The following is an 18,726-nucleotide window of genomic DNA, read 5'->3' as shown; positions in this document are numbered from 1 at the left end:
AGAGAGAATTTTTACTATGTTAAGCATGTTTATTAACGTGGTTAGGCACTCATGAAATATTATTAAGTGAAATAGCCAATTACAAAAAGTCTGTATAATGTATTTCTATTTTGTGTTACAAAAGTGTATATATCTTGAAGAATATACAAAAATAGTGACTCTATGGGGTGACAGGATTATGGACTATTTTTATTTTATTCTTATGCTTAATTATGTTGTATCATGTGGTATTTTTATAATACGAAGTTTGGTTATTTATTTGCAGAAGGCATGAAAAAGAACAGAGAAGACCAAGCACAGCAGAGAAAGCGCCTTCCTAATTCTAACTGCATAACAACGAGCTCTGAACACACTAGATTTCAGACCTGAGGGGAGCTGACTATTCTCTGAGCAGGTTTCTCTAAATAATGCCTGTGTTTCTAAAAAATCACTGTCTATGTGCCCAGAAGTATCTTCGGTACCATGGAGACCTAGGAAAATGACATTTTAGAGCCCCAGTGCTTGGTGAGTCTAAAATTAATTGGTAAAATAAGACCTAATCCAATGACACCATCAAACCAACATGAAACAATATATAATGAAATGTTAAAGTGGTGTGTTGTGAACCCTGCTTTAGGATTTCATGGAGGAGAGATACCAAGGAATTTGCTCACTAGAAGAGAGGGGGAAAGGATTGAGCTCTAAAGGATGAGCAAGACACAAATAAAAGAAGCATGGGAAAGGATATCCCAAGAGGGGTGAAAGGGCAAATATTGTGAATAAAGGCCCAAAGAGAAGGGGTGAGTACAGGTAGGAGACAGTAATAATGCTGATATCATTGAAGCAGAGAGGTACAAGGACCAACAGAGGTGAACTGGCATTTTGGGAGGGAGAATTCTTTGCTAAGTGGGAAAGTCACAGGCATTAGCAGCACTTCCAGCATTTTGACCACTGCCACCACATGGCAGAAGCACCAGTGCCAGCTAAGACAATTGCACACAGACTACAGGCCCCTTCAGGATATTGAGCCCCAGTAATTTTTACTGGTTTATTCTGTGTCTCAGTGATCCTGAATAACAACCAGACCTTATAACAAGGAACCCACCCACATATTCCCAAGTGATTTCTGACAGGGTGATACTACTCCCATTTGAGAGATGCCAATGCCCTGAAATCTATTGTCTGATTTTGGGGCCCGGTTGTGTGTACCCTCTGCCTCCCACCCAATTTCATATGATTTTGCTAAAGTTATGAGTCTCACTGTGGAGCATAGACTCTGCAGCCAGATAGACTAGACTCAAGTTTAGGGTTCCCCACTTGCTGGGTGTATAATTTTAAGCAAGTTACTTTATTTTAAAGCACAGTTTTCTCATCGGCAAAGTAGGGTTATTGGTGAATGAGTGCATGCAAAAACTGGTACTACGTGAATAAACTTTGTAGTATAGTTAATTGTATTATGCCAATCCATGTACACCCTATCCTCACTTATCAACATGGTTAGGTTCCAAAGACCAGGTCATTATGTGAAATCGGAGAATGACCACATCAGATCACAAAATGGAGGATGATTGCATCATTACAGAACTGCCAAGTTACATCATTACAGAACTGCCAAACCACTGAGAATCATGGTCCAGCCAAGCTGACACATAACCTTAACCATCAAAGCTAGCGTTACTCTCACCTCACACCTCAGCATTCTTTACTGCTAGACATACATAGCTAACCCGCGAAATCGTCAGATAGTAGTTTTTTACTATTGTTCTAAATGTGAAATGTCAGATAACGAAAATAGTAAGTGAGGAGAAACTGTAATGCGTTATAGTTATAGAAAATGTCACCTTTGGGGGAGACTGGAGATGATGCAAGGGACTTCTCTGTACTATTTTTGCAACTTCTTAGGAGCCTGTATTTCCAAATAAAAAGCTGATAAAATAAGGCTATTGAAAAAAGTCAAGAAGATAATACCTACAAAATATTTATTGAACTATAAAATAATTAAGCAATATTACTGGAATTATTTTTAGAATCAATACATTCATAGACCTACTAGAGAATCCTGATTGGGCCAAACAGTAAGTATTGTAAAAACATAAGAAATACCATTTATAGAACTACTGTAAATTATTTGACTTTGTTAACCTTCAGACTGAAAAAAAAAAGCACATGGCCAAAGTCTCTTTGCACATACTGTTCTAGCTATCAATTAACTGCAAATTTTCTTCTTTGTGTCTTCTTTCTATTTCTCTTGAAGTGAACCCCCTCAGATCATACAGTAGGTTCTTTGTGGTTTTATTGATGTTCCTAGATACTGATTAGTTACTTTCATACGTATCTTCAGGTTCTCCCTGCTGGTGATTTGTTTCGTTTCTATAACATCCAGTTATAGAAAAAGCCAGTACAGAAGGTGAATATTACCATCTTTGCAGGTTGGTATTATTCTCACATAAGAAAACATTCAGATCTCATAGCCCATAGTTTCATGTGTCAACTAAGAATTATAGTGGCCACCTTTTACCTAATTGCATAAAAACAGTTGTGTGGAGTTTAGATTTAACCTTGGCATTTAGAAAATCAAACCTTTCAGCATTAATCGACTTCCCACTAGGTATTCAGGGATTTTTCTCTTTTCTTTTTTTTTTTTTTGAGCACTTTTTGGGTCACAGCCAGTACTCTGTCTTTTACTGACAGAATATGTACTAGCTTTGCACTAAGGAAGGAGGAACAACTGGTAGAAGGATAAGCGAGGTAGGGCAGTTGCAATGCACTGAGTCCCCTAGGTTCTGTTCATTCAGTCATTTATTCATTCAATCAAAAAATACACATTACGAATGTTTTATGTACAGTATTGAAGGATTTTATGGGCAAAATATTGAATGACGCAGGAAGCATCGAAACAAGACAGAAGGAACACACAGAGTCTCTGTACCAAAAAGAACTGGTAGATGTTCAGTCATTTCAGTAGGTAGCATATGATCAAGAGCCAATAGTATTGAAGCAAGATGTCCAAACTGCACTGAGGGCATTGGCAAAAAATGAGGCTCCAGGAACTGACGGAATACCAATTGAGATGTTTCAACAAATGGATGCAGTGCTGGAAGCACTCACTCATCTATGCCAAGAAATTTGGAAGACAGCTACCTGGCCAACCGAGTGGGAGAGATCTATATTTGCACTCATTCTAAAGAAAGGTGATCCAACAGAATATGGAAATTATCGAACAATATCATTAATATTACATGCAAGAAGGAGGTGGAGCCAAGATGGTGGAGTAGTCAGATGCTTCCTGTGGGCCCTCTTACAACAAAGACCCGAAAAAACAAGTGAATTGATTATATATGACAATCTAAAAGTCCTGAACATCAAAGACAAAATTCAGGCATCAGACTGAGTGGTAGGGGGAGGGAGAGATGGTTCAGAAGCAGTGAGGAGTTGCCAGACCTGACCTGGCTGGCACCAGCACCCAGCAGGCCGAATCGGCTGGTGCGAGCGGTGTAAGGCAAGCTGTGGAGCTTGGGATGCGTTTTCCACACTGGGAGAGACTGAGCGTCGGAGAGTCCGCTCAAGCCTCCAGAACCAGGGAGAAATGGTGCTCAACCAGCAAAAGATAAGTACAAGTGTCTAACCTACCACAAGGACCAAAAAAACACATATTACATGCAAGTAAAATTTTGCTGAAGATCATTCAAAAGAGGTTACAGCGATACATCGACAGGAAACTGCCAGAAATTCAAGCTGAAATCAGGAGAGGACGTGGAACCAGGGATATCATTGCTGATGTCAGATGGATCATGACTGAAAACAGAGAATACCAGAGAAATGTTTACCTCTGTTTTATTGACTATGCAAATGCATTCGACTGCGTGGATCATAACAAATTATAGATAACGTTGTGAAGAATGGGAATTCCAGAACACTTAATTGTGCTCATGAGGAACCTGTACATAGGCCAAGAGGCAGTCGTTCAAACAGAACACAGGGATACTACATGGTTTAAAATGAGGAAAGATGTGCATCAGGGTTGTATCTTTTCGCCACACTTATTCAATCTGTATGCTGAGCAAATAATCTGAGAAACTGGACTATATGAAGAACAAAACGGCATCAGGATTGGAGAAGACTCATTAACAACCTGCCTTATGCAGATGACACAACCTTGCTAGTTGTTGCTGTTAGTTGTGGTTGAATCGACTCCTACTTATGATGACCCCATGTACAATAGGGCAAAACGCTGCCCAGTCCTGCACCATCTTTATGATCACAGGTGTGGTTGAGTCCCTTGTTGCCTTCTAAACTACAGAGCTCCTCTTTCAGTAGTATATTGGATAATATTCTGTTGTGACCCATAAGATTTTCACTGGCAAATTTTGGGAACTAGATGGCCAGGCCTTTTTTCCTATTCTGTCTTCATCTCAAAGATCCACTAAAAACCTATCCACCATGGGTGACCTTGCTGGTATTTGAAATACTGGTGGGATAGCTTCCAGGATAGGAAATGCAATAAATATTATACCAAAGATAATTGATGGAAAATGGCTGAGTGGGATGAAGAGTCATGGTAAAAAAAGGGTGGCTGGGGAAAGCCTCACCAACGAGATGGGTTCTGAGCTGAGACCTGGGTGAAGAGGAAACAGCCATGCCTGGATCGGGGCAGAGGGAACATCAGGTGCCAGGCGGAAAGGATTTTAGGCCCTTAGAAGGAACACAGAGAAGGCCATTGTGACTCCGGTCCAGTGAGCAAGAGGCAAAGAAGCTTGTGATTAACTCAAGGAGTTAGTTGAGAGTTGGATCATGAAAAGCCTAGGAGGCTGTTTGATAGAGGCTGGATTTTATTCTTCATGCAATGAAAGATTATTGGATGGTATTAATGTGAAAGAGAGAGGGAAAAGATGCTGAGAGAAAAAAAAATCAAGATTCTAAGGAGAGGACTCCTTTCCAGGGAGATTTATGCTTATAATTGTAATAAATCAAGTATTTTCTAGACCATTCAGATGCCTGCTTTGCTCTGTTGTTGTTGGGTGCTGCGAAGTCATTTTCAACTCACATTTCCAGGTCTTTCTCCCGCAGAGCTGCCGGGTAGGTCTGAATCACCAATCTTTCGATTAGCAGCTGAGGGCTTAACCACTGTATCAGCAGGGCTCCTTGCTTTGGTCTAACACACACCATTTATGAAGGCCATAAAGCACAGTGACAGAATCTGGAGTCCGATGACTCAACTCTGCCCTGTAACCAGTGTGGCCTTGGGCAAGTTACTTACATTTAAGCTTCAGTTTCCCAATCTCTGAAGTGAGATTTTACTGAGATATGCTATTAACACAGAGCCTCGAACCTAGTCAACACATATTAAATGCTAACCATTTGGATAATATCATCATCATCATCAACCTGATAGAACTATCAAGGCAGAGATCTGTGCAGACAGTACTTGCGAGATCTAAGTGCTTTTGGGCTAGGGACCACATTTATCTTTTCATCACTGTTTTTCAAATGCGGAGCACACTTTTTTGCGCATAGTAGGCCAACAACACATATTTATTTGTGAAATGATTAATGAAAAGCAGAAAGCAGATGCTCGGTAAATATGTGATGAATTGCTGAGCTGAATCATTTTCCTGTTGATTTTCGGTGAGCTACCTCTATGTCCTTTTAGATACATTCCCAATTAGATAGTAATCTTTTAAGGGCCCATGGGATTAAACCATGATATTTTGCAACAATTTGAACATTCTCCAAATGAGAAGCCTTAGAGCAAAAGGGAGCCTGTAACTTTCCATGGATGGATTTTGCATCTATCTGGTTGAAACAATATATTTTTGATAGACTGCATCTACTTATACGCAGCCATGGCTGGGCCGTGTAAAACACCCATACATATTTCATGTTGTCTATAAGTCATTTTTTTTTTTTTTATAAGTCAAGGCTTAGAAATGAAAAATGAAGGTTGGGCTGTCAAACTCGGAATTTGGGCAGATATTCTGATACAAAAACTGTCTGTAAAGAGAATTAATGTATCCAGAGTGAAGGAAACATAGTTTAGGATACCCTCTGAAAGAAAGGCCATATTCCAGTATAGGTTTTTTATTTTTATTTGTTTGTTCATTTTTTTTTTTAATTTTATTGTGCTTTAGGTGAAAGTTTACAGTGTGAATTAGTTTCTCACTCAAAAATTTATATAAAAATTATTTTGTGACATTGGTTACCAACCTTGCAATGTGTCAGCACTCTCCACCTTTCTCTTCCCACGCCAGGTTCCCTGTGCCCATTCCTCCAGTTTTTCTGTCCCTTCCTGCCTTCTCCTCTTTGCCTTGGGACAAGTGTTGCCCATTTGGTCCTGTATACTTGATTGAACTAAGAAGCATGTTCCTCACGTGTGTTACTGTTTGTTCTATAGGCCTGTCTAATCTTGGCTGAAAGGTGGACTTTAGGAGTGGGTTTTTTGGGTTTTTTTTCTGGTTCTGAGTTAGCAGGGTGTCTGGGGGCCATGACCTTGGAGGTTCCTCCATTCTCTGTCAACAAGTAAGTCTGGTTTTTTTTGAGACTTTGAATTTCATTCTACATTTTTTCCCACTCTGTCAGGTCCCTCTATTACAGAGCGGTAGGTGGTGGTAGCCAGGCACCACCTTGTTCTTCTGAGCTCAGCCTGGTGGAGACCTGTGATTCATGTCTCTTTGGTTTTCTTCATTCTCCTTTGCTCCGGATGGGATGGGACCAATAGATGTATCTTAGATGGCAGCTAGCAAGCTTTTAAGACCCCAGAGGCTACTCACCAAAGTAGGATGTAGAGCATTTTCTTTATGAACTGTGTTATGTCAATTGACCTAGATGTCCCCTTAGACCATGCCCCCTAGCCTTCAGCCTCAGTAACTTGGTCCCTCAAGGTGTTTGGGTTTGCCTAGGAAGCTTCTATGACTTTGCCTTGGTGTCGAGTTGTGCTGACTTCCCCTATATTGTGTGTTGTCTTTCCCTTCACCAAAATTAACACTTGTCTATGATCTAGTTAGTGATTTCCCCTTCCCACTTCTCCCCTCCCTCGTAAACATCAAACATTTTTTTCGGTGTGTAAACCTTTCCTTGGGTTTTTATAATAGTTCTTTCATACAATATTTGTCCTTTTGTGATTGACTTATCTCACTCAGCATAACCCAAAACCAAACCCACTGCTGTTGAGTCGATTCCTACTCGTAGCAACCCTATAGGGCAGAGTAGAACTGCCTGGTAGAGTTCCCAAGGAGCGCCTGGCAGATTCGAACTGCTGTCCTCTTGGTTAGCAGCTGTAGCACTTAACCACTACGCCACCAGGGTTTCACTCAGCATAATGCCCTCCAAATTCTTCCATGCCATGAGACGCTTTGCGTTTCGCCATTGTTCTTTATCACTGCGTAGTGTTCCATTGTGTGTATGTACCGTAATTTGTTTATTGTTTCACCTGTTGATGGACATTTACGTTGTTTCTATTTTTTGCTGTTATGAATGATGTTGGAATGAACATGGGTATGCATATGTCTATTCCTGTGATGGCTGTTATTTCTCTAGGATATATTCCTAGGAATGAGATTGCTGGGTCATATGGTATTTCTATATCTAGCTGTTTAAGGAGTAGCCATATCATTTTCCATAGTGCTTGTACCATTTTACATTCCCACCAGCAGTGCATAAGAGTTCCAGTCTCCCCACAACCTCTTCAATGTTTCGTGCCGGTAATGTTGGAGTGAGATGGTATATCAGTGTAGTGTTGATTTGCATTTCTCTAATGGCTGATGATCAAGAGCATTTCCACATGTGACTGTTACCTGCCGGAATATCTTTATTTTGGTTAATTAAATGTCTGTTCATATACTTTGCCCATTTTTTAATTGAATTATTTGTCTTTTAATTGTTGATACGTTGAAATATTTTACAGATTTTAGAGATTAGACCCTTGTGATATGTTGTAGCCAAAAAAATTTTCCTGATCTGTAGGTTCTTTTTTTACTCTTTTGACGAGCTTAACTTTAATTTTCAAGAGCTACCTAGTTTATCTTCTAGTGTTTGTGCATTGTTATTTATTATTTGTATTGTATTTATGCCATGTATCCACGCCCCTAGTGTTGTCCCTATTTTTCTCCCATGATCTTTATAGTTTTAGGTTTTGTATTTAGGTCTTTAATACATCTTGAGTTAGTTTTTGTGTATAAGAGTCCTGTTTCCCATGGTTTCAGGGGACATCTAAGCCAATTGGCATAATAAAATCTATTAAGAAAACACCCTGCATCTCACTTTGGTGAGTGGCATCTGGGGTCTTAAACACTAGCAAGCAGCCATCTAAGATGCATCAATTGATCTCAACCCACCTGGAATGAGGAAGAATGAAGAACACCAAAGACACAAAATAATTATGAGCCTAAGAGACAAAAAGGACCACATAAACCAGAGACTGTATCAGCCTGAGACCAGAAGAGCTAGATGGTACCCAGCCACAACTGATGACTGCCCTAACAGGGAACTCAGCAGAGAAACCCTGAGGGAGCAGGAGAGCAGTGGGATGCAGACCCCAAATTCTCATAAGAAGACCAGACTTAATGGTCAGACTGGGACTAGAGAGACCCAGAGGCCATGGACCCCAGACCTTCTATTACCCCAGGACAGGAACCATTCCCAAATCGAACTCTTCAGACAGGGATTGGACTGGAATAGGGGATGGAAAATGATACTGGTGAAGACAAAGCTTCTTGGATCAAGTGGTCACATGAGACTATGTTGGCATCTCCTGCCTGGAGGGCAGATGAGAGGCAGAGGGGGCCAGAAGCTACCCAAATGGACACAAGTTGAGAGAGTGCAGGGATGTACTGGGCTATCTCATCAGAGGGAGAGCAATTAGGAGTGTATAGCAAGGTGTGTATGTAAATTTTTGTATGAGAGACTGACCTGATTTGTAAACTTTCACTTAAAGCACAATAAAAATTAATTAAAAAAAAAAAGAGTTCTGTCTCATTTTTTTACAGATGGATATCCAGTTTTGCCAATACCATTTGTTAAAAAGATTTTCTTTTCCCCATTGAGTGGATTGTGTTCCTTTTTCAAATATCAGCTGACCGTAGGTGGATGGATTTACATCTATTCTGTTCCATTGGTCCATGTGTCTGTCATTGTACCGGTACCAGGCTGTTTTGACTACCGTGGCTGTATAGGAGGTTCTGAGACCAGGTTCTGAGGCCTCCTACTTTGTTCTTTTTCTTCAGTAATGCTTTGCTTATCCAGAGCCTGTTCCCTTTCCATATAAAGTTGATGATTAGTTTTTTCATCTCGTTGAAGAATGCTGTTATTTGAGTCAGGATTGCTTTGTATCTGCAGATTGCTTTTCGCAATCTTGAGCCTTCCTATGTCTCTTTTGGTTTCTTGCAGTAGTGTTTGGTAGTTTCCTTTGTGCAGGTCTTTTACTTACCTGGGGTTAGATTTATTCCTAAGTATTTTATCTTTTTATGGGCTTTTATAAATGGTATTGTTTTCCTGATCTCCTTTTCCAAGCTCTCTTTGTTCGTGTACAGGAATCCAACTTATTTTTGTGTGCTGATCTTCATCCTGCTACTCTGATGAATCTTTCTATTAGTTCCAGTAGTTTCCTTGTGGAATCTTTGGGGTTCTCCATGTATAGTATCGTGTCATCTGTGAACAGGGATAGTTTTACTTCTTCCTTTCCAATTTGGATGCCCTTTTGTTTCTTTTTCTCGCCTTATTGCAGTAGCTAGGACTTCCAGCACAATGTTAAATAGCAGTGGTGATAAAGGGCATGTTCCCATTCTCAGCGGAAATACTGTCAGCCTCTCTCCACTGAGAATGATGTTGGCTGTTGGTTTTGTATAAATGCCCTTTATTATGTAAAGGAATTTCCCTTCTTTTAGTATTTTATTGAAAGCTATTATCAGGAATGGGTGTTGGGCTTTATCAGATGCTTTTTCTACATCAATTGAGATGATCATGTATATGTATATGGTGGATTACATTGATTGATTTTCTAATGTGGCATTACCCTTGCATACCTGGTATGAATCCCACTTGTTCATGGTGCATTATTTTTTTGATATGATATTGAATTTTATTGAGAATTTTTTCATCTGTATTCATGAGAGATATTGGTGTGTAATCTTCTTTTTTGTGGTGTCTTTGCCTGGCTTTGGTGTCAGATTTATTCTGGCTTCATAGAATAAATTCGGGATATTCCTTCCTTTTCTATGCTTTGAAATAGTTTGAGTAGTCCTAGTGTGAGCTCTTCTCTGAATATTAGATAGAATTTTCCAATGAAGCTGTTGGGCCAGGACGTTTTGTTGTTGTTGTTGGAAGGATTTTTTTATTTTTTTAATTATCTCTTCAATCTCTGATGTTTTCACTGGCTAATGCTTTTCAGAAGTAGGCTGCCGGGTCCTTCTTCCTAGTCTGTCTTAGTCTGGAAGCTCAGCTGAAACCTGTCCTCCATGGGTGACCCTGCTGGTATCTAAATACTGGTGGCATAGCTTCCAGCATCACAGCAACACGCAAGCCCCCACAGTATGACAAACTGACAGACACGTGGGTGTTTACCTGTGTTTTATTGACTGTGCAAAGGTATTTGACTGTGTGGATCATAACAAATTATGGATAACATTGCGAAGAATGGGAATTCCAGAACACTTAATTGTGCTCATGAGAAACCTTTACATAGATCAAGAGGCAATTATTCGGACAGAACAAGGGGATATTGGTTGGTTTAAAGTCATGAAAGGTGTGCATCAGGGTTGTATTCTTTCACCATGCCTATTCAATCTGTATGCTGAGCAAATAATCCGAGAAGCTGGACTATATGAAGAAGAGCGTGGCATCAGGATTAGAGGAAGACTCATTAAAAACCTGCATTATGCAGATGACACAACCTTGCTTGCTGAAAGTGAAGCCTTCAGTATGGATTGCACCTCAACATAAAGAAAACAAGAATCATCACGACTGGACCAATGAGCAACATCATGAGAAATGGAGAAAAGATTGAAGCTGTCAACTATTCCATTTTACTTGGATCCACAATCAACAGCTACGGAAGCAGCAGTCGAGAAATCAAAAGACGCTTTGCACTGGGCAAATCTGCTGCAGAGGAACTCTTTAAAATGTTGAAGAGCAAAAACGTCACCTTGAAGACTAAGGTGTGCCTGACCCAAGCCATGGTATTTTCGGTTGCATCATATGCATGTGAAAACTGGACAATGAATAAGGAAGACCGAAGAAGAATTGATGCCTTTCAATGGTGGTGTTGGCGAAGAATATTGAGTATACCATGGACTGCCAAAAGAACGAACAAATCTGCCTTGGAATAAGTACAACCAGAAAGCTCCTTAGAAGCGAGGATGGAGAGAGTGCATCTTACATACTTTGGACATGTTGTTAGGAGGGATCAGTTCCTGGAGAAAGACATCATGCTTGGCAGAGTACAGGGTCAGCGGAAAAGAGGCAGACCCTCAACGAGGCGTATTGACACAGTGGCTGCAACAATGAGCTCAAGCATAACAATGATTGTAAGGATGGCTCAGGACCAGGCAGTGTTTCACCCTGTTGTACATAGGCTCACTATGAGTTGGAACCGACTCGACGGCACCTAATAACAACAACAACTTCAATCTCTGCTCTTGTTATTAGTCTGTTCAGATTTTCTATCTCAGCTTACGTTAGTTTAGGTAGATAGTGTATTTCTAGAAATACGTCCATTTCCTCTAGGTTCTCAAATTTGTTGGAGTACAATTTTTCATAGTATTGTGTTATGATCCTTTTTATTTCAGTTGAGTCTGTTGTAATGTCCCCCATCTCATTTCTTATTTATTTGGTTCCTTTCCTGTTTTTCCTTATTCAGTTTGGCCAATGGTTTGTCAATTTTGTTGATCTTTTCACAGAACCAACTTTTGATTTTCTTGATTCTTTCTATTGTTTTTCTGTTCTCTATTTCATTTTTTTCTGTTTATCTTTATTATTTCCTTTCTTCTGGTGCCTGTGAGCCTCTTTTGCTGTTTCTATCTGTTTGAATTGTAGGGCTAACATTTTGATTTTGGCCCATTCTTCTGTTTTGATGTGTTTGTTTATCGGTATAAATTGACCTCTGAGCACTGTGTTTGCTGTTTTCCAAAGGTTTTGTTTTGATGTGTTTTCATTTTCTTTTCATCCTAGGAATTTTTTTTCATTTCCTCTGATTTCTTCTATTACCCAGTTGTTTTTAAGCAAGATGTTTTTCAGTTTCCATGTATTTAATTTTTTTTTTCCTTGCTCTTCTTGTTATTGATTTCTACTTTTATGGCATTGTGATCAGACAAAATGCTTTGTATTATCTCAATGTTTTGGATTTTATTGAGGGTTGCTTTGTGGCCTAAAATGTAGTCTATTCTGAAGAGTATACCGTGTGTGTTGGAAAAGAATGTGTACTTTGCTGCTGTCGGGTGGAGTGTTCTACATATGTCTATGAAGTCAGGTTGGTTGATTGTGGCTTTTAGATATTCTGTATCTTTGTTGAGTTTCTTTCCAGATGTTGTGTCCTAAACTGAGAGTGGTGTGTTGAAGTCTCCTACTATTATTGTGAAACTGTCTGTTTCTGTTTTTAGTGCTATTAGAGTTTGATGTATTTTGGAGCCCTGCCATTAGGTGCATAGATATATATTAAGGTTATGTCTTCTTGGTGAATTGTCCCTTTAATCATTACATAATATCCTTCCTTTTCTTTTATGGCTAATTTTGTCTTAAAGTCTATTTTAACTGAAATTAGTATTACCACACCTGCTGTTTTTGGTTACTGTTTGCTTGATATGTTTTCTATCCTTCGATTTTTAATATATTAATGTCTTCGTGTCTAAAGTGTGTCTCTTGTAGACAGCATATTGATGGGTCATTTTTTTTTTTTTTAAATCCACTCTACCACTCTCTCTCTTTACAGGTACATTTAAACCATTTATGTTCAACGTGATTATCAATAGGTATGAATTTATTGCTGTCATATTGTGCTTTTTTTTTTTTTTTTTGGTGCTGGTGTTTTCTTTGTTCCTCTTACTTTCTTGTGTTGAGTTCCTTTCGTTTGTGAATTTTCTTTTCTTTTTTTTAATTATAATAGATTTTGTGTTTACTGAGTCTTTATGTTTTTCTTCTTTTTTGTTCTGATGAGTAGGTTTGCTAACTTTCTTTGTGGTTACCTTAAAATTTACCCTTATATCCCTAAGTTTGAACCGGTCTTTTAGTACCTGATATTGCCTTGGCTTTCTCTCCATTTGAAAGTTCTTTACCTACATCATTTATTTCTCCTTTGATTGTTTTGATATTGTCATCATTTATAGGCTGATGTCTCTGTTTCCCTGTTTTAAGTCTTTTAGCTTCATTTTATTACTGAGAGTTCTTTATCTAGGTTTGTATCTGGCTAATGCTGTCCTGTGTCCTAGACTTTGGCTGTTGTCTGATATTGTTTGTTCTCTAACTGAAGGTCTTCCTTTAATATTTCTTGTAAGTTTGGTCTGGTTTTTATGAATTTTATTAATTTCTGTTTATACAGAAATGTCCTAATTTTGCCATTGTATTTGAGAGCTTTACAAGATATATTATTATTCTTGGCTGGCAGGGGTTTTTTTTGTTTGTTTGTTTTCAAGGTTTTATGTATGTCATACCATTACCTTCTTGCCTGCATGGTTTCTGCCAAGTAATCAGAGTTTAGTCTTATTGTTTCCCCTTTGTAAGTGACCTTTCATTTTTCTCAACCTTTTCTTAGGATTCTTTCTTTGGTTTTGGCAAGTGTGATTATGATATGCTTGATAGCTTTCTTTTGAGGTCTATTCTGTTTGGGGTTCGTTGAGCTTCTTAGATGGTCAGTTTTTTGTCTTTCATGATATTTGGGAAGTTTTCTGCCCACAGATCTTCAACAATCTTCTCTGTGTTTTCCATTTTCTCTCCCTGTTCTAGAACTCCAATCACATGCAAACTTTTCCTCTTGATGGTGTCCCACATAATTCTTAGGTTTTTTTCATTTCTCTTCATTCTTTTCTGATTCTAGTATTAGTTTCGATTTAATAAAAAAGAGTGGTGAATATTACTCAAAAATGTCTTACATAAAGCAAACCCATTACTGCTGAGTCGATTCCAACTCATAGTGACCATATAGGACACAGTAGAACTGCCCCACAGGGTTTCCAAGGAGTGTCTGGAAGATTAGAACTGCTGACTTTTTTGTTAGCAGCCATAGCACTTAACCACTATGCCACCAGGATTTCCTACGCATAGCAGGTATTCATTAAATTTTGCTGAATAATCCTGACTGCTGACATCAACGGTGGGGAAATGCAAAGAACATTGGTGACACAGATAATGAATGATAGTATTACATAGTGTTGAAATAAGTGTGTTTTGGGGATTAGAAAGTTCTAATTCTGGCTATTCCACTTCCACAAGATGTTCCCTTGAGCAGGGTATGTATTCCCTCTGAGTGACGTTTAAGGGTCAAATTTCCACAAAGGAGTTTATAAAAATTACCTCATGGGGCTGTTATTAGTACTGGATTAGATAAAGTATATAAGCATAGATCCTAGCACTTAAAAATATTCCATATACAATAGTTGTTGATGCTGCTTTTGTTACTTTCATGATTAAATGCTCACTGATTAAGTCATAAATAGTATTTTCCACACTGAAAAGTGGATAAGAGATTTCTAACTCTAATTTTGATAGCATAAGAAGGTAATGGGTAGCAAACTCACCCTTCCGTTTTATAGAATCATAAAGGTAGATGTAATATATACACTAAAATCAGATCATTTTAATTCACCTCATTAACAGAAAAACTCATATAATCATCACAATAGATTATGAAAAAGTATTTAACAAAATTCACCAAAGATTGGTGATTAAAAAAAAAAAATCAACAAACAAGGAGTAGAAGGAAAGTTTCTTAATCTGTATGATTTCATAATAGAAATCTTTGAAAAATGTACAGCTACCATCATACTTAATTGTGAAAGACAGGGTAAGTTTTCCCTAAGATTGGGAACGATGCAGAAACATCTGCTCTTACCACTTCTATTCGGCATTATACTTGAGGCACTAGTCCATGCAATATAGCAAAATAAATAAATACATGCATGCATATAAATAAATGAAATAGAAGCCGTCACACTTGGAAAGAAATATGTAAAAGTTTTTTTTTCTTTTGTAAATGGCACGATTGGTTATGTAAATCTGAGACTACAAAGCCTAAATAAGGGCATTTAGCAAGGTTGACAGAGTCCTTGAGTGGTGCAAACAGTTAATGCGCCCAGCTGCTAAATGAAGGTTGGCAATACGAGTCAACCCAGCAGCACCTTGGAAGAAAGTCCTGGTGATATACTTCCAAAAGGTCAGTTATTGAAATCCTTAGGCAGCACAGTTCTGTTCTGACACACATGGCGTCTCCGTGAGCTGGAATCAACGCAACAGCAACTGGTTTCAACAGGTTAGCAAGGTTGCAAGATTCAATGTCAATATACAAACATAAATTGAATTTCTGTATCGTGCAATAACTATTAGAAGATAGTTTTTTTAAGGAAACGCTGGTGGCGTAGTGGTTAAGTGCTACAGCTGCTAACCAAAGGTCCAGCAGTTCGAATCCACCAGGCACTCCTTGGAAACTCTATGGGGCAGTTCTGCTCTGTCCTATAGGGTCACTATGAGTCAGAATCGACTCGACAGCACTGGGTTTGGTTTTTTGGTTTGGAATTTTTTAAAATAGTAATTATAATAAAAAAATAAAAAATATTTAATAGTTTCACTATACATAAAATGGAAACCCTGGTGGCTTAGTGGTTAAGTGCTACAGCTGCTAACCAAAGGGTTGGCAGTTCGAATCTACCAGGTGCCCCTTGGAAACTATGGGGCAGTTCTACTCTGTCCTATAGGGTCGCTATGAGTCAGAATCACGACGGCACTGGGTTTTTATATATAAAGTAATTAGGGATAAATTTTATGAAAGATGTGTAAGAATCCTTTACGAAAAACAACAGCTTGTAGAAAAATGTCAAGAAAAGCTAAATAAATAGATATACCACATTTACATTTTTCAAGACTCAGTGTTGTTTTAATATATTATCTCTAAAATCATCTAAAAATTCAATAAATCTAATCTTAGTTCCAGCAAGTTTCTTTTTAAATTAATTTGACAAATGGATCCTAAAACTCATATAGAAATGTAAAAGACCTAGAATTGCCAAAAAACCTTTACAAAGCAGCAGCAAAGACTTTCACTTACCTGCTTTTAATACTTATCATACACTACACTCCAAGCTAGTGTGGCTTTGGCACAAAGAGAGATAACCGAATCAAAGGAGCTGAATAGAGTCCAGAAACAGACACATATGTATATGGTCAATTGATTTTTGGCAAAAATGCCAAAACATGTCAATGAGGAAAGAAAAATCTTTCAACAACCAATGCTGGAATGGCTGTATATCTATACGGAACAAAAGATAAACCTCGATGCCTATCTCACTCTTAAAACAAAATTTAAATCAACATTATTCATAGACTAGTGGGCTTTGGTGGCCCACTGGTTAAAGCACTCAAGTGCTAATCAAAAGCTCAGTGGTTCGAACCCACCAGCTGCTCCTTGGGAGAAAGATGTGGCAGTCTGCTTCCATAAAGATCACATACAGCCTTTCAAACCCCATGGGGCAGTTCTACTCTGTCCTGTAGGGTCGCTATGAGTTTGAATTGACTCAACAGCAGTGGGTTTGGTTTTTTTGTTTGTTTAAGCATAAAAGCTTAACTATAAAGCTTTTAAAATAAAGCATAAGAAAAATCTTCATGACCTTGGGTTAGGCAAAGATTTCTTAGGGCACAGAAACACTAACCATACAAGAAAAAATTGTAAATTGGAGTCCTATCCATCAAAAGATGTTGAGAAAACTAGCATGACGTAACTGGGAAGATATATCCAGAGTATATGAAGAAACCCTATAGCTCAATAATAAAAAGATAAGTTAATAATGAATGCAATAACAAATAGATATTTCTCAAAGGAAGAAATGAAACTTGGCCAATACACAGATTTGAAAAGTGCTCAAAGCCGTTAGTCATCAGGGAAATTAAAATTAAATCCACAATGAGATACCACTACATAAAAAAAAAAAAAAAAATGTCGGCAAGGGGACACAACAACTACAACTCTGAGACACTGCTATTGGGAGCGTGAAATTACACAATCACTTTGAAAAACAATCTGGCATTTTCTTACAAAGTAAACCATTCACCAATTTTTGACCCAGCAATTCCTCTCTTAGGTATTTGCCCAAGAGTAATACCATTATGTTCCTATCATGAATATTCCAAAGTTTCATAGCAATGCTATTCATAATAGCCTAAAATTGTAAATAACCCTTATATCCAGCAGCAGCAGAAGGAAAAAAAAAAAAAAGTGTGGTACATCCATGCAATGGAATACTCCCCAGAAACAAAAAGGAACGAACTCCTGATATGTGCTACGGCATGGATATATCTAAAAGAAAAATGTCAGATAAAAGTAAATACATACTGTATAATCCCACTACATAAACCTCTGGACTAGTACAAATTAATCCATTTTTATAAAAAATGGGACCAGTGGCTGCCTGTGTGTTAATGGTCAGGAATGGGCTAGAAAGGGCTAAGGGGCACTCTGGGGTGATAAAAATATTCTCTGTCACGATAGGGGTATGAGATACATGAGTGTATGCATTTACCAAATCTTACTTAACTACACTTTTAAGATCTGTACATGTCACTTTGTAAATTTCCATCCAAAAAGGAATAAATAGGAAAGAATTTCATACTTAAGACATTACGTAATCCCAGAGAAGACACTTTACATAGGCCACCCTGAAAACTGATAGTGTCGTCTACAAAGAGATGGAAGTTATATTTACACGTTACAGCTAATCCTGGATCCCAGATGTCATCAGAATTCATGTATTTTGTCAAAAGGACAGAATTTACAGTCATGGTTAGTTACTAGTCCCATTTGATTTTGGCACGAAAATATAGAGCACCCTGCTATGGCAAGTTCATTTCATTTATCCTGTATTACTGTGTGTGTGGTCTAAGATAGGTTAAATAGAAACATTTTAGCAATGATGGATTTCAGAGAAAGATGGATTTCAAGTAAATATTTACTGGGAAGTATTATATATATGAAGGAGCCCAGGTGGAGCAGTGGTTAAGTGCTCAGCTGCTGATGAAAGGTCATCAGTCCAAACCCACCAGCTGCTCCAAGGGAGAAAGATGTGGCAGTCTGCTTCCATAAAGATCACAGCCTTGGAAACCCTATGGGGCAGTTCTACTCTGTCCTATATGGTTGCCATGAGTTGTAATTGACTCCATGGCAATAGCTTTGTTTGGGTATTATATATATAAGAAAGAATTCTGGCAACTAAATAAATTTTGACGATAGTGTAAAGTTTACCCTTAAATGCCCCAAAATACTTTTTAAAAAACTTGTATTTATAATATTGATAGTCGCACTAAGTGCCAGGCAATAAGCTCAGCACTTTATTACCGAATAATCTTATGGATTTGCAATATTAGTGCCCCCCCCCATTATACGCATGACAGAACTGAGGCTTTTAACTCCTAGTTGCATAGAGACGACATCCATGACTTAGATCTTATCCTCGGCACCTTCTTATTCTTCTGCACGGTTGATAACTCCAAGCTAAATGAGCTAATCAAACTAAGGAGTGTTTGGAAGAGACATAGACTGTTGTTTTCCAAGGCCTGTGGGCA

Source organism: Elephas maximus, chromosome 25, assembly GCF_024166365.1.
Source record: "Elephas maximus indicus isolate mEleMax1 chromosome 25, mEleMax1 primary haplotype, whole genome shotgun sequence".
Taxonomy (NCBI): domain Eukaryota; kingdom Metazoa; phylum Chordata; class Mammalia; order Proboscidea; family Elephantidae; genus Elephas; species Elephas maximus.
The sequence above is the reverse complement of the archived record's forward strand: the minus strand, read 5'-3'. Positions refer to the sequence as shown.